Raw genomic sequence first — 17,468 nt, forward strand, 5'->3', positions numbered from 1 at the left:
ACATTCACGAAGGGAAGTAACTTTGCGCAGACGTGTCACCGTAGGGGAAGCCAGAAGTAAAGTTTCAGCTTTTCGGAGCTGCAAGAGGATATCCTGCCTCTGAGCTGCCGAGTCTCGCTTCAGGCAAGAGCCGGCAGAGATGCACGTGCCTCTAAAGAACGCCTTGTGGGCTTTCCATAGGGTAGACACCTCCGCCGCAGAGCCTTCATTTAGATGGAAAAATTCTGATAAATTTTGGGATAATTGTGCCTCAAAAATGGGGTTGCGGAGAAGAAAGTCATTAAGTCTCCAATGACAGGTTCTAGGCATGGAGCAGGAAAGTGCAAGGTCAAGCTGAAGGGAAGCATGGTCCGACCACGTTATGGGGTTTAGTTCCGACGCGACCGCCGATGTCAGTAAGGGCGCTGTTATAAAGAGGTGGTCGAGTCTGGAGTACATCTTATGTGGGGGGGGGGGGGAAGAAAATTGCCTGTGGGTAGGATGCTTAATTCTCCAGATATCCAACAGATTATGGGCTCTAATGAGTTTGCGAAATGCGGTGGACTGGCGTTCTACTTTAGACGAGGGAGTGGAGGAGAAAAGCGTTTGTCTCTTCTAGGAGACATGGTCATGTTGAAATCACCTCCTACAATCATGAAGGGTTTGCGTATTTGCCTAAGCTGTCCAATAAGTGAGAGAGAAATAGAATTTGGCCCGAGTTAGGGGCGTAAACATTAATTACAGTAAGAGAGCGTGAGAGATATTCGCAGTCCAGAAGAATGTATCTACCCCGGGGGTCTATAAGCGAGGATTTTACCCTCAACGTGCATGTTTTCTTAATCAGGATTGCTACCCCCGCTGTGCCAGAGGGATCAGAAGCCATAAAAGAATTTGGAAAGTGCTTAGCAGCCAATTTAAGGGAACCCCCTGGGACGAAAATGAGTCTCCTGGACCAGGACTATGACCGCAGCTGAAGATTTGAACTCCTTCAGAGCCAACCACCGCTTGTGAATAGAGTTCAAGCCTTTAACATAATAGGTAAGGACCCTTAAAGCCATCATTATGGATTGGCATTAATGTAATGTAAGCATAACAAACACATACTGGCCAAAAATACCCGTATGAATTAACTAGGCAACATGTACCATGGTGTATCCTGTGGAAGGAAAGCAAACGTATGAATACAGCATCAACCATAAGGAAAGAAGCTACATAAAACTGTGAGTTAGGCAAGTCAAAAGTAGAAAATAGACCAAAAAAAAGCCTATAAAAAGAAAAAAACTGTAGAAAAAGAGCATGGGGGTTAAAAACCACCCAGGAGTCCACAGCCAAGGCCGTGGAACAAAAGGAGGCACACAAGGCGTTCCAGCTCATCTGGAGTGAAGACCTCCCGCCGCCTTCCATCAGCGACTGAAGATAACAAAAACTGAACTTTTCTCTAGTCCGAAGTCATGGTGAAAACCCATAACTCTGGGAAATGAGGTGACATAGGGGTCGAAGCCAATTCCAGCCAGGTTGCGGAGATGAGTTCCCCTCAAGGAGGGAGTCTGGGAAACGGAGTGCGCTGAGAAAAGCTTTTCTGTGTCTTTTGACGAGCGGTGGTCCAGATCCGTCCTGGGATGGACGTGGGTTTAGGCGTCGTAGGAAGAGGAGTGGGATCTTCGTCTGGAATCGGTGGGAGACCAAGGTTGCGGATAAATGCTTCGCTTTCCTGTAAGTCCCTCATGGAGTATTGAATTCCGTCTTTCGTAGACGATAAGCGAAAGGGGAACCCCCATCGGTATGGGAATTGATGATTCTGCAGATGTGTGGTCACAGGTCGAAAGCTGCGGCATTTAGCAAGGGTGATTGGAGACAAGTCACTGAAAATCTGTATCTTTGCCCCCTTAAGCTCTAAGTGAGACTTGTTGCGAGTGGCCACAGTTAAAGCTTCTTTACTGTCATAATAATGAAAGCCTACTATAATGTCTCTGGGATTAGCTCCTGTTGGAGGCTTAGGGGCCAGGGATCTGTGAGCTCTATCCAGTCTCCAGTCAATGTCCGGAATCCGGGGGGCCAGCTAAATAAGCTGAGTAGGTATGGTCTGATCTCCCCCTCACTGACAGTTTCAGGAACACCCCTGATACGTAAATTTTGACGGCGTTCTCTGTTTTCCAAGTCCTCCTGTTGGGACTAAAGCTGGGAAATTGATTGTTTCAGGCCAGCATTGTCCTCTTCCAAAACGTGAACGTATTGTATCAAATCATCAAACATAGTTTCCAGGACATCAGTATGTTCACCGATTTGAGCAAGCCCCCCCCCCCGCAGTTCGTGTGCAAGTTTACCCATCTCCTTAGAGACGTTACTGGTCAGGTCTTGCAGAAGGGCCCATAGTTTGTCATCAAGGACTTCCACCGTTACAGGGGCGGCCATTTTTTCTGGGATGATATCTGATGGGGTCTTTGAGGCGCTCTGCACCGCAGCTTGGGAGGTTGCCTGTGTGGACGTGGTGGCTGCCAAGGATGGGGATGGGGATGCAGGTCTGCTCATAAAGCGATCAAGCATCTGTGAGGGTCGCAGATCTGGAGACTGAGTGGGGTGCTTTGGCCCATATTTCACCATGAGGTGCTGGGACCAGATGTCAGACAGTTGTGCTGCCCCCCGTTGTAAAGGTGATTGTTATGCGTTGTAGGGGGGATAGGAAGGCGGCCTGGGTCAACGTAGAATAGTTACATGGCTCTCATCCTAGGGGACCCCATGTGCGGCCCCCATAGTAGAGAATGAAACACATGAAACAGAGGACAACACGGAGGGGGAGAGCGATGTGAGGTCCTTAGTTATGCTGGAGGATTCCGGGGGGGACAGGATCACTGCCAGGTAGAGAAGGGCTGAGAGGCTGGCAGGGCTAGGGAGCTGGGAGAGGAGACTGGTGCTGCTATATGGGGAAAGGCCTCGGGAGTCCCAATATGGCTGCCAGCTAGGCTAAAGCCCCAATCTTCAGCAGGGGCGGTTGCAGGGGGGAGTCAGATGTCTGCTGTCCTGCCTGAGTTGGTGAAGTCCTGAGCCAGGTCAGCGGGGTTACAGGTGCTAGTAAACTCCCAGGGCGTCCTCCCACCCTAGGCCCCGGGTGTAGTAAGATGGCCGCCAGAGCTCACCTGGGGGTTGAAGAAGTTCTTTGCCTCCCTGCCGTCTGGAAATGGGCTGTAGACTCCCTACCCCGTGCGGGTCTAGCCTCTGGGGTGTGCGGTGGATGGATGATGGATGGATGCGCCCACGACAGCTGTCCAGCCTGAGCCTGGGGCCAGCGGGACCGGAGGATAGAGGTAGGCCACAAGATGGCGGCGGTGGAACTCCCGCTGTGCCTCCAGCCGTGCACTGGGCCGGGGAGGGTAGGGGCACCGCGGGGCGAAAATCTCATCCGCAAGTCGTGCCGGACGGTTCCCTCACTCAGGATGGCCCGTTTTAGGGCATTGTAAGGTGGTCCTGAGCGCGGATGGAGGTGGATGGAGAGGGGGATTCACGGAGCTCCTCTCCAGTGCGTCCGTCCTCCTCGGCTTCCGGCCTGGTGACGAGACATTTTCTAAAATATGTTCCAGCATCTATAAATATATTTTTAATATCAGACGATGGTCATATAATTAGGCAATCTGTTTTAAGTAATGCAAATACACACCTTTTTTCAATCATAAATGTTTTTAAAAGCCACAGCACTGGCATTGGCTGCAAAATAGGAGATATAGAACATTATAAACCCTGCAGCAAACATTAAAAATTTCCTAGTCGAGGCCCAGCAACAGAATCATATGTGGCACCTTAAAAAAGGATTATCACTAGAATGCAACTTTACAATTTTTGCAGCAGAGGCCCAGCTGAGGACACATTATGAATGAAAGTGCCAGAGCATCATATAGGGTAAGGGAGACCATCAGAGCTGGTAATAATAGCAGAAGACTGCAATGGTGCCAGGTCTGTAGAGGTGGTAGGAGATAGTCATAGTGGCAGTAGTGAGCCAAGAGAGGTAGCAGGAGCTGGTTATGGTGGCAGGCCAGCAGAGGTGGCAGCAGCTGGTAATGATTGAATCCTCCTGCTATCTCTCTCAAAGAAGCACTACATGCCGTTTATCATGGTTACTGTGGAGTGAAGAATGCAGTGTGGTATTATTTTTAAGAACCATAGCCAAGGACAGTTATGTAAAAACTTTGATAGCTTTGATTTGGAAAGCACAGAGAGACAGTAGAATCACTGTCATTCTTTGGATGCATATGTTTTTGTTTTTTTACAAGGCAATGTTATTTACATTGGCAGCTCCTAGAGAGAATAGTGTGTGGATGTAGCTATTTGAATCTATGCACTGGTAATGGTTGCAGTCCAACAGAGGTAGGAGAAGCTGGTAATGAGGCAAAAGCAGGCCCGGAGAGGTGGCAGGATCTGGTAATGGTGGTAGGCCAGCGGAGGCAGAAGGATCTAGTATCTAATTTGCCAGGAGCTGGTAAAATTGTCAGGAACTGGCAACGGAAGGCATAATTGCCATTGTTACCAGCACTCCATACTTAATATTAACTAGTCCTTGGGGATCTCACACCAAAGTGTATGGTTCAGGCACCACCTGTGACTGTGTCTGAAGCTGGGTCTGTCTGCTGTGATTGGAAAAAATGGCTTAAATGCATCTGGTAGAGGGCAGGGTGGCTGGGTCGTTTTCACTCTGGTGCAGCACAGGACAAAAACCTCACAATTTACTATCTGGAATGGAAGCAGCTGTAAATCCAGCAGTTTTGTCAAGCTAGCATTGAGATTACAAATGTCACCTGACTTGTCAAAGATGCTGCTTGAGACAGTGGGTGGATTATAGACTTATGATGAGGTTCAAGCCTATGCTTGGTTTTACAGTACTCAGCGTTGTCCCATGCCAATCCTCTTTAACCTCAGATGTACTGTAAGGTAGGCTTCTCAACCCCTTGTCAAACGTCCACCCTATTGCTTGAGGACACAGCTGCAACAGGACACATGTTGCAGCAGATGCAAATGGAGAATGTCGTGGAGCAGGGAGCAAGATGGAATGTGAGTAACATGGAGAAGTGTGGCCTTTTTATGCCTACCTGTATAATTGAGGTGCTGCTGTCACCTAGCTTTTTACTGCAGATTCATTGCTCATCATGCATGTGCTAAATGACTGGTGGCTAGAAAGGGGTTGGACTTTGAGTAAGGCATATGGTCGAACTGAGCATATGCCTCCATCCCTGTTAATTAATGAATGAGATGTGTGTTAACACAAATGCAAATTAATAGATATTACATAAGTTTATTCATTAATTGCACATAAAACTTAATACATTACAGATATGACGAGCATATAGTTGACAACAATAAAATATCAAAATTTCATTATTGCACATGGAGGATGAAATGCATATACGAGATATGATATAAATGCATAATTAATATAAAAATGCATTAAAATCTTGACGCATTTACTGGATATAGTTCCACTTCTTCAGAAGCAAATGCAGAATGCATATCTACAAAAAAATAAAAAAATAAAAATATTCCAAATTACTCAAATAAATAAAATAAGGATAAGGGGGGATGAATGGAGCCAAACACCCCCACATTTACTTACATATCAGCTCCAAAATTGGTCATGGAAAACTGATATCTGAAGGTTAAGGGAAGCTGAATAATGTCCCCGTTGGGAGCTGAGGGGGTGTAAATCCACAGGCAGCCAAGGTGGAAAACACACACTCAAGGGGAGGAAGAGAAGGAAAATGTTCATAGTGGAATGCATGATGGTGCCTGGAAACAGCTACACTATCTAAATAAATGTTTAGGTACTCACTTTTGTTGTCAGCGGTTTAGACATTAATGGCTGTGTGTTGAGTTATTGAGTTAGCAAATGTACACTGTTAAACAAGCTGTATACTCACTACTTTACATTGTAGCAAAGTGTAATTTCTTCAGTGTTGTCACATGAAAAGATATAATAAAATATTTACAAAAATGTGAGGGGTGTACTCACTTTTGTGAGATACTGTATCTGTAATGGATTATGTGTCATGTGCAATTCATGAATAAACTTATGTAATAGCTATTAATTTGCATTTGTGTTAACACACATCTCATTCAAAGTCCCAACCCCCCCCCCCCCCCCTTTTTTTTTAATGCCTAGTAGCTTTACCATAAATTATATGTTGTTTTGCAGAAAAATAGGACAGTTTAACCTAAAAAGCCCATATAACCATTAAAAAAAAGGGAGCATAGAGGTTGTTTAACAAAAGAGCTAGCAGTCAACTTAAGTACAGTTTCTTTCCTAACTAACCCTTAATCTCTATGCTTTTTGACAGCTTTCCCTACTGTTTCCCTGATACAGAAACCTGAACACATGGGTTGCTCCCTGCACTCTCTTATAGTCAGGGGGCTGGCACATAACAAAGACCACATTACTGGTCAATCTAAGGTAGTTGATCTTCCATGGCACTATTATTACAAAGGAGGGCTGGTGAACGGCTGTCCTAGTTCACTATGTCTGCCAACCTGTGCTTTACTGCATTGTTATTGATTGCATGTTGTTAAATGGCCACAAGATGGCATTGCTCTGCAATTTATTTGGTACAGGAACCAGTAGAGTAGAGCAATGCTAAGAATATTAGGACTTGCATGCTGCAAGCAGGATTTCCATATTCAGTTTAGTCGGAATAGAACTACATATCTCAAGTGAGCAAGCAAAGGGGTGGGAGCTTATAAAAAGAAAAGCCTGGGAACCCTCAGGGAAGAGAAAAGAAGACCAAGAGAGAGGCAGGATGTCTAAAAGAGTGGAGTGTTGATCCAGGAGACCACAGGCCAGTTTGGATTGGGCTAGAGAGTGGAGAAGGTGTTTACAGATTACTGAATAGCAGGACAGTCAATCCTGAAGGCAGACAGACCAGGTCATTATCATCAGCATCACTACATCTGCATGAGCATGGTGAGAAATGATGCCCCCTCCTCCACCCCCAGCAGCAAGGCAATCGCTTTGCACCGTTACAGTAAAGGATGATGAGATGGTTCCTAACCCATACCACACCACCACATGCTACAAGCTCATTTGTTGTTGTTGTCAATTACTCAAATTTAGGATTCTTACAACACAGACTGCCACATAAACACACATTCTCAGTAGCCCAATCAGTGCTGTGGTCTATCTACACTAGCTGCCCATTGAAGTACTGCACACAGGATATCATCTTTAATACATTGTTTGCCTAATTAGGTAGGAACTGTAAATACCTCAGGCCTATTCTCTCGAGCAACAAGTTGCTTGAGCCAAGTTTTGCACTTAAAATACATTACTGCTAAATTATGCTTTTACCCTTTCTCAGCTTAAATAACCTTTCAACTTTTCTAACAATTTTAAAGTAAATTCTCATCTGATTGCATTAATTAACCGCTACAGCCCCAGAAGATTTTCCCCCTTCCTGACCAGAGCACTTTTTGGGATTCGGCACTGTGTCACTTTAACTGACAACTGTGCGGTCGTGCATCATTGCACCCAAAAATATTGATATCCTTTTTTCCCCACAAATAGAGCTTTCTTTTGGTAGTATTTGATCACCTCTGCAGTTTTTATTTTTTTGCGCTATCAACAAAAAAAAGAGCAACAATAAAAAAATTAAAAAAAACACACATTTACAAAAGGCAAATCCACTTTGCACTGTAACTGTACTTGGAAGTGCAGTCACGCTAAATCTAAGGGGTAGATCTGAAATAAGTGGAAGCTCTGCTGATTTTATCATCCAATCATGTGCAAGCTAAAATGTTGTTTTTTATTTTCCTTGCATGTCCCCCTCGGATCTACAGTGACTTTACTTCCAAGTGCACTTGCAGTGCAAAGTGGATTTTCCTTTAGTAAATAACCCCAATTATTTTTTACTTTTTGCTATAATAAATATCCCCCCCCCAAAAAAAAAAAAAAATATTTCCTCAGTTTAGGCCGATATGTATTGTTCTACATATTTTTGATAAAAAAGAATAAAATCGCAATAAACGTATATTGATTGGTTTGTGCAAATGTTATAGCGTCTACAAAATAGGGAATAGTATTATGCCATTTTTATTATTCATTTTTTTTTTATTAGTAATGGCGTAATCTGCAATTTTTAATCATGACTGCGACATTATGGCGGACATATCAGACATTTTTTAAACCATTTTGGGACCATTGTCATTTATACTGTGATCAGAGCTATGAAAATGCATTGATTACTGTGTAAATGACACTGGCAGTGAAGGGGTTAACCACTAGGGGGTGATGAAGGGGTTAAGTGTGTCCTAGGAAGTGATTCTAACTGTGGGGGGTGGGGTTCAAGTCACATGACAGCGATCACTGCTTTTGATGACAGAGCAGTGATCTCTGTCATGACACAAGCCAGAACAGGAAAATCCCTTGTTTACATAAGCACTTCCCCTGTTCTGAGGCTCCATGACACAATTGCCGGGAGACCGGAGGGCACGTTCACGCTGTATGCAGCGGGCGACTCTGGTATCCCGGCTCTTAAGGGGGACATACAGGTACGCCCATTTGCCCACCGCTGCCATTGTGCGGACGTATACTGGCGTGCGCTGGTCGGCAACTGGTTAAAGGGGAGCTCTGCTTGCTGTGTCACCTCACCATTTCTATGGAAATTAATTTCTCATAAAACTGGGGACTGCACCTCCATTGTGCACCAACGTAAAGAGTACCAGCAAGCTGGCAGAAGAGTTCCTCCCACATTGTATGATAGGTTTTGGAGCATTTTGGTTACCTAAACCTGCAGAGAGTTAAATCCTGGCTCTGGTTACTGGAAGCCCACAAAGGAGCTAACCTAACATCCCTGGCTCTCTATCTTCTGTTCGTTGGGGAATATTCTCTCAGTGGGAGAGCTGTGTTTAAACTCCTGCAGGGGAATTCCGTCTATTTAAAGTGGTACTGTTGTATGTTTTTTACTGCTTGCTTTGTTATATCGGATTCTCTATTGCCTATGTCACATGTAGATTTTATGCTTATGCTACTGCTAGGGATGAGCCGAACACCCCCCCGGTTCGGTTCACACCAGAACCTGTGAACAGACCTAAAATTTGTGTGAACTTTAGAACCCTATTAAAGTCTATGGGACTCGAACATTCAAAATCAAAAGTGCTAATTTTAAAGGCTAATATGCAAGTTACTGTCCTAAAAAGGGTTTGGGGACCCGGGTCCTGCCTCAGGGGACATGTATCAATGCAAAAAAACTTTTAAAAACTGATGTTTTTTTTCAGAAGCAGTGATTTTAATAATGCTTAAAGTGAAACAATAAAAGTGTAATATTCCTTTAAATTTTGTACCTAGGGGGTGTATAATATGCCTGTAAAGAATGGGCACATGTTTCCCGTGCTTGGAACTGTCCCTACACAAAGTGTCATTTCTGCAGGAAAAAAATTATTTAAAAGCACTCGTGGCTATAATGAATTGTCGGTTCCCCGTAATACAGAGAATAGTCATTGAAAGTCATTGATAAAAAAAGGGGGGGTTCCCCCAAATTCAATTACCAGGCCCTTCAGGTCTGGTATGGATTTTATGGGGAACTCCATGCCAAATTAAAAAAAAAAATGGCGTGGAGTTCCCCCCAAAAATCCATACCAGACCCTTTATCTGAGCACGCAACCTGGCAGGCCGCAGGAAAAGAGGGGGGGCACTCTGTCGTACCAGGCCACATGCACTCAACATTGGGAGGATGCTTTGGGGGTCTGTGACCCCTCAAAGCACCATGTCCCCATGTTGAAAAATAAAAAAAAGATTCCAGCGGTGGTAATCCACTCTTGGTATCCTGCGATGGCTGATCTCTTCTATGGGGTCCGGCGATGGATGATCTCTCCCGATGATGTCCAGCGCTTTGACGTAACGGAAACCTGCGTTACATTGGAGGAGGCGGGGTCACCCGAACATCACTGGGGAAGCCCGGGTTTCCCCTTGCATCAGAGGGGCGGGGTCAGGTGACGGGTGACCCCGTCCTCCTCAGTTAAGACCTGTCAGGCTGCCGGGATTCCCGCGGTGTCTCTGGTGGAGACTGGATGCACTGCGCTGGACAACAGCCATCACAGGATACCAAGAGTGAATTACCACCACTGGAATATTTTTTATTTATTTATTTTTTTTTAATAAAGGACTTATCCCCCACGGTGTCTGTGTGTTTTTTTTACAGTTTTTTACACTTTTTGTGAAATGGTAGGAGTACAATTTACCTGTTACCATTTCAAACGGGGGGGGGGCAGGATCTGGGGGTCCCCTTGTTAAAGTAGGCTTCCAGATTCCAATAAGCCCCTCACCCGCAGACCCCCACAACCACCGGCCAGGGTTGTGGGGATGAGGCCCTTGTCCCCACCAACATGGGGACATGGCGCTTTGAGGGGTCACAGACCCCCAAAGCATCCTCCCAATGTTGAGGGTATGTGGCCTGGTACAGTTCAGGGGGGGGGGCGCTCTCTCGTCCCCCTTCTTTTCCTGCGGCCTGTATTACGGGGAGCCAACCAATTCATTATAGCCACGATAGCTTTTAAATGTCTTTTTTTTCCTGCAGAAATTACACTTTGTGCAGGGACAGTTCTAAGCACGGGAAACATACGCCCCTTTACAGGCATACTATACACACCCCCCAGTCAAAGACCAGCATGCAGAGTGACTTCAACACACTGGTCATTAAGAGCTGGCAGAAGATAACGGGATCACGTTTTAAGGTATCCTGTGAATGCATAGAATTTAAATAAAAAACCTTCTGCCTTTACAACTCCTTTAAATAATGCTCCAATATACACTACAAACTGAAATCACTTTTGAAAGGACTGAACCTAGAAAGTTAAACATTATGTGGCAATAATATACAGCAACTAATCATCTTTCATTATCCTGGCTCCTCTTAGATTGTAAGCTCTAGCGAGCAGGGCCCTCCAATTCCTCTTGTACCAAATTGTATTGTAACTGTAATGTCTGCCTTCATTTTTTTAAAGTGCTGCACAAAGTGTTGCCGCTATATAAATCCTGTATAATACTATAATAATAAAATAGGTCTTCAAATCGGCTACAGTATGTGTTGTTAATGGTTTCTGTACAATTATCTTAACAGCTATGCTAGGGAATCATTTGTTCTATTTTTTTATCTATCTTTACTGCTAGAGGTCAGAGGTCAGTCACAAATGGCAAACTGGTATTGTCTGTTAATTGTCACTTTAATTTTATTTTATTGAAGAGCTACCAAAGCACTACTAACTATTTTCTTAATCTGTAAGGCAGATTACATTTATAGACATTTGAACAATGTCTGATTACATCACAATTTCAATACAATTCTATTTTTCTTATTTCAGTATAAGATGTTAGAGACATAAAAATCATTACAGTCAAGCCATTGACTGCCTTATGCTAAGAAATCAGACTGTTCATCCTTCATGACTAAAATGCTTTCATATGCTGCATGATCCATTGACTATAGAGATATCCTGTTAAAAATTGATCAGCAGGTTGTCCTTGCAGTCCAGTTCATGACTGTGTTTTCTATTTTACGAAGAAATCGTTTTTACTACATTTAGTCTGGAGAGTGGATAAAAAATAACCTTAACACATCTGATGTGATTATACCTTTAGGTGAAGAAAATATATTACAGAAATTATTTTACCTGAAGGCCATTTGTGTAGATAATAGGTAATAAAATTACAAATGTATTAAAACCACTCCACAAGCTTGAAATGTCATGTTTATTATGCAGTTACACATATACTGTAGTTCCCACCCTCACTCATGCAACCACAGGCCCTTGCCTTGGGTGCTTCTGCTTAAAATTGATATTTCAGATTTTAGTAGATGTTTGACATGTAAGTCCTCATGCGGGGATCTTTTTTTTTTTTTTTCACAATAATTTTTATTGAAAATTTTTTTGGGGTTAAACAGAACAGAAATGATACATACATCAGAAAATGGTATAGCAAAGAAAAAGCATACAACGTGTAACAATCGAATGAGGAGTTGGACAATTAACTCAGTATCAGCATTGGTATCATTAGTATTAGGGTAGAATATAGCATTATCTATTGCAAGTTACACTATAACAAATTACACTTAGGAGCGTAGAAGTTCCAACGTATGCAGTAGGGGGAGAGAAGCAAAACAAGAAAGAAGGAAGACAGAAGGAAGAGAGAAGGGTAAAGCAAGGAAGGATGGAGAAGATTAGTAGATAGTTGTTTGGGTGAGTATCGGATGGACCCCTATTCTAATCAGGTATACCCCAAAAGAATCAATCAGTAACATGTAATACATCAAAAGGGAAGATTACTAAAATATAATAAATAGTCATCAGAATAGTTATTCGGGGAGGCTTATGTAGGGAGCTGTTCCAACCAAATTTTCCAAAACCGTGAAACCTTTCCCTCCGACCCCCGCTTCCGGGCAAGGAGGATTTCATACGTAGAGGTAGTCTGAATAACATGGTATAAATCGGATATATTTGGCGCTATATCACTCCTCCAATGTTTTGTTATAAGCGATTTAGCAGCCAAAAGTATATGGATAACCACGGTGCGGAAATCTGGGGGGAAAGCTCTGTACCCAGGTTTAGAAGAGCTAGACTTATATTAGGGTGGGTGAGCATTCCTGTGATTGAGGAGATCAAACGAAACACTGAATTCCAGAAACTGTTTAGGTTCCTACAAGACCATAAGATATGTTTAAGGTTACCTATTTCACCACAACCTCTCCAACATTGCTGTGAGTGATCATGAGAGAATTTACTCAGGCGGTAGGGTGTCAGATACCATCTCAGGACGATTTTTTGGTGGAGCTCCCAGTGAGTGATACACCTGGTAGCTTTATACAGAGTCCTAAATGCGGACTGCCACTGCTGAGTGGTATAAGTGGTCGCCAGGTCTCTTTCCCACTTAATGTGAGATGATGTTTTAGAGAACACTGTCTTTTGTTGAAAAAGTAAGTAGAATATAGATATTCCCTTCTTTTGGGTCTGTGTTGAGGTAAGATATTTCCACGCTAGTTCGTGGACATACAATTTGTGGGATTGAAGCGACCCACAAAAGTGGGAGATTTGACCATAGGGGTATCTGTCTTGAGTTTGGAACCCATATTGTTTGTCGAGAACATCAAAAGATTTCATAGAATTATCGTGGAATAAATCAGCAACAGTCTCAATCCCTTTATCCCTCCATCTTCTAGTGGGCACATTAGGAATAATATCTGCCAATATATCTAGAGGAATGGGGATATCAATTAAGTTATCCCCTGGCGAAGGGGTATTACAGAGAGCTCTCCAAGCCTGCAAGGAGGCCTGTATAGTCAAAGGTAGCATCTTAAGTGGAAATGGTTTCCACATGTCTATCAAAAGCATAGACATCAATGTTCTAGTAGGGCTTAATGTTTGTTCAATAGATCCCCATGGAGAGGTCTCTGTATCCTGAAACCACGTTTTGAGTTGGACAAGTATTGATGCCCTGTAGTAATCTAGAAGTACTGGATATCCTACACCTCCTGCATTTCTGTGTTTCAGTAGTTGAGCTTTCGAGCACCTAGGTCTTTTGGATTGCCAGACATATTTGGTAAGTATGGCGTCTAGTTTTCTTAAGTGTGTGGGTGAAAGAGGTACAGGTAGTGTACGAAAAACATATAGGATTTGTGGCAAGAGGAGCATCTTAAAGGATGCCAGTCTCCCCGACCAAGTAAGTTCCACTTTGGATATTCGGGTGGTTTCTTTAAGCAAATGGTCGGAGAGCAGGCAGTAATTTATATCAGCCAACTTAGTTGGGTCAGCAACTAGCCTGAGACCCAAGTAAGTTATGCCGACCTCGCTCCAGGTATAGGGGAATAAGCTTTGTAAAGTATCTTTAAGGTTCGTAGGGACATTGATCGGTAGGATTAAAGATTTGGAAAAATTTATTTTATAATATGAAATTTGGCTAAAGTTTTGTAGAATAGAGTGAGCGGAGGGTAAAGAGTGTGTGGGGGCGTCCAAAAATAAGATGACATCATCCGCAAATAAATTGATCTTGTGGGAGGTGTTTTGAAAGGTGAAGCCAATTATATCTGGGTGTGATCTAATTTTTTCCGCAAGGGGTTCAATAAGTAAATTAAAGATGGAAGGAGAGAGGGGGCACCCTTGTCTCGTGTCATTTGTGATTTTAAAAATCTGGGATAATGTGTTTGAAGTATATACTTGGGCAGAAGGTGACGAGTAGAGAGCTAGAATAGCCGATAATATGGGTCCAGCAAAACCAAATTTTTTAAGGACATGAACCATGTACCCCCAGTGTATCCTGTCGAACGCCTTCTCCACATCCAAAGAGAGGAGCAGAGAAGGCGTCCGACAGGATTTGGCGTGCTGGAGCAAGTCGACAACTCTCCGAGTTGCGTCCGAGGGCTGTCTGCCAGTTGTAAAGCCCAACTGGTCAGGATTGATCAAGGAAGGGAGAATGTCTAAGAGTCGTAGGGCTAATATTTTTGCATAGAGTTTGACGTCAGTGTTTAGGAGAGATATAAGGCGGAAATTTGGAGGGGTATCTGGAGTTTTACCAGGCTTGGGGATAGTAACCACGTATGCTCTAAGCATCTCTGGAGGAAAGGAGGCGTTCAAAATTGCTCTGGAGAAAACGGCTTGTGATGCCGGAGATAGTGCTGTCTTAAATATTTTATAGTAGTCGTTTGGAAGGCCGTCAGGGCCAGGAGATTTGCCTAGGGGTAATGTATGAATAGCGGTTTGAATTTCCTTCACTGATATAGGGGCGTTGAGAGATGTCAGCTGTGAGTGGGATAGGGTTGGGAGATTAAGGTTTTGTAAAAAGGCCTGAATATCATCTTCCAAGGGTTGAACTGTATTGGGGTCCTTATCTATATTGTAGAGAGAGGAGTAATATGTAGCAAAAGCATCCGCTATACCTCTAGGGTCTGAAATTTTGGCACCTTCAGGAGTATTTCTAATAAAGGGGATTCTACTGCGGGTGTTGTGCTCTTTCAATTTGCTAGCGAGTAATTTCCCAGCTCTATTGCCATAAGCGTAGTGATTAAGTTGTAAAGCTTTGATATATTTGTCATGAGAATTTATAAGTAGTCCCCTCAGTTCATAATGGAGAGCCGTCAACTTGTCTGCCAGAGGAGCCCCAGGAGTGACCTTATTTTGAGCTTCAACATTTTTAATCTCTTGAAGCAGAGAGTCTAGCTTGACTGATCTCTGTTTTTTTAGTTTGGAGCTGAGTTGTAACAATATGCCTCTCATATATGCCTTGTGGGCGCACCACAAGGTCATAGGGTCAGAGACAGAATTTGTGTTGATATCAAAAAATTCCTGCAACGTATTTGTTAAAGAGGTCACATAGCTGGGTATCCGAAGCAGACTCGAGTCGGCCCTCCACACAAAATCTCCCAATGGGGCATCCTTCTCCGCCACCACTATCGAAACCGGTGCGTGGTCCGACCAGGAGATATCATGGATAGCGGAGGAGGATGTTGCCCTTAACAGGTTTCTATCTCCAATAATCATGTCAATACGGGAATAAGTGTTATGCCTGGCCGAATGGAATGAGAAGTCCTTTTCTCCAGGGTGTTGACATCTCCAGATGTCATATAGTTCTTCGGAATGCAGAGTGGACTGCAGTGTAGGTAGAGGCCTTTTGGATTTGGATGTAGTGTCAATAGTGTAATCCGAGGTGATGTTGAAGTCGCCCCCAATAAATAGAACACCTTGTTTCACTGCAGCAACTTTTTTTAATAGCCTTTTTAAAAATCTCAGCTGATGAGAGTTGGGAGCGTAAAGGCTGACTATTGTATAGAGCTTACTATTAATTTCTCCAATGACAATGACATAACGTCCCTCTGGATCGGTGACAAGAGACTTAAGGGTGAAGGTTACCGAGGCACTAATAACAATAGCAACGCCCTTATGTTTATGTGACACTGAAGCCTGAAAAACATGGGGGTATTTCCTATGTTTGAGTCTATGTTGGTCCTGCAGGGTGAGATGCGACTCCTGTATACATAAGATGTCGGCCCTCAGTTTACCGGCCTCCTTCCAAAGGGCAGCTCTTTTAGCCGGGTGGTTAAGCCCATGTGCATTAAAGGTAACTACTTTTACCATTTGTAAAAATCACAAGGGAAAGATAAGAGTTGGCATACCAGTGTACTATAGAGCAGACAGATTCCATCCGATGTCCAGTAGTGGAAGTGGTCCTCAGAAACAAGACGGGGAGTCCGAGTAGTGTGGCAGGGTCCATCCTGGGAGGAAAAGGGGGAGGGAGTAGGGCAAAAAAAAAGAAAAACAGCAAGCAGGGGGAAACAAACCCAAAATAGATGCATACAGAGAAAAGAAAAAAAACTTAGAGCCATAACATGCTCAATACTAAGAAAAGGGCCTTTCTCATGGGCCCGTGGCAGAATTACTGCACTGAATGTCATGGGGTGTATAAACACTTAGTGGCTTGCGTGCTGTGAGAGCCGGGTATTCATATTTTTAGTGGAATTGTGCAGGGGAGAGATCAGGTGTGTCTCCTAGAGGAGGCAGCTTTGTGTTTCCTAGGGACAACCTGCCAGGTTTTGCTGACATCTATTGAAGACGGTGAAGAAGCGCGTGCCTCAGATTGAGCTGGGAGGATGTCCCAGGTGCGGAGCAGCGTTAGCCCTTCTTCCAACGAATTTACTACAGTCACCTGCTCATCTTTGGTAATGTGTAGTTTAGCTGGGTATCCCCAGCGGTATAAAATGGCGTGGTTGCGCAGGGCCTTAGTAATGGATAACAAGGCTTTGCGTTTCTGCATGGTATACTGAGACAAATCCGCAAAAAGTTGGATGTTTGCATAGCATTCAGGCGGTTGCTTGTTTTTGCGGTAAGCAGACATAAAACTTTCCTTGACGTGGTAAAAATGCACCCGCATGAGAACATCTCTAGGAATGTTGTCTGGTAGATGTGATGGTTTGGGGATACGGTGAATCCTATCGATCACCAAGTCAGATTCAGTTGCGTCCGGCAGAAAGGATTTCATCATATCTTGAGCATATTGCAGTAATTGACCTGGGGTGATCACTTCAGGGACCCCCCTAATTTTAAGGTTGTTGCGGCGGGATCTGTCCTCGAGGTCGGCGACCTTTGACCTAAGCCAAGTCACTTCGTCAGCCTGTTCATTATGGGCATCTACTAGTGAGTTGTATGAGGTAGCGTAGTCTCCCATTTTCTCCTCTACATGTGACACTCTTTCGCCTAGTTCCCCCATGTCTGCCCTAAAGCTTCTCATGCAGTCCATCAGGTCCGCGTGGAGGGAGCTGCGAAGGGATACTAACATGTCTTTCAGCGTGGTGTCAGACACCGGCTGGTTGGTAGTAGGAAAGGATTGGAGCGTTTCGGCTAGTTCCCTGGTGTCGTCTAGGCCGTCGTGGTCCCCGCTCACCTTGTCGTCGGTTGTGTCCATCGTCAGCCTGGGTTTAGACTTCGCCGGGCTTTGGGATAGCGGAGTGGAGATCTCCGGAGGATCGCGGCGAGCGGGT

General features: G+C 44.1%; 1 protein-coding gene across 3 annotated transcripts in view; it reads right to left on the reverse strand.

Moving 5' to 3' along the window:
• Window positions 1-17,468, reverse strand: part of PUDP (pseudouridine 5'-phosphatase) — a 511,045-nt gene that overhangs the window by 197,153 nt on the left and 296,424 nt on the right. The window lies entirely within an intron of this gene.

Source organism: Lithobates pipiens, unplaced genomic scaffold, assembly GCF_037356315.1.
Source record: "Lithobates pipiens isolate NorthernLeopardFrog02 unplaced genomic scaffold, aLitPip1_a1.2 Scaffold_16, whole genome shotgun sequence".
Classification (NCBI taxonomy): domain Eukaryota; kingdom Metazoa; phylum Chordata; class Amphibia; order Anura; family Ranidae; genus Lithobates; species Lithobates pipiens.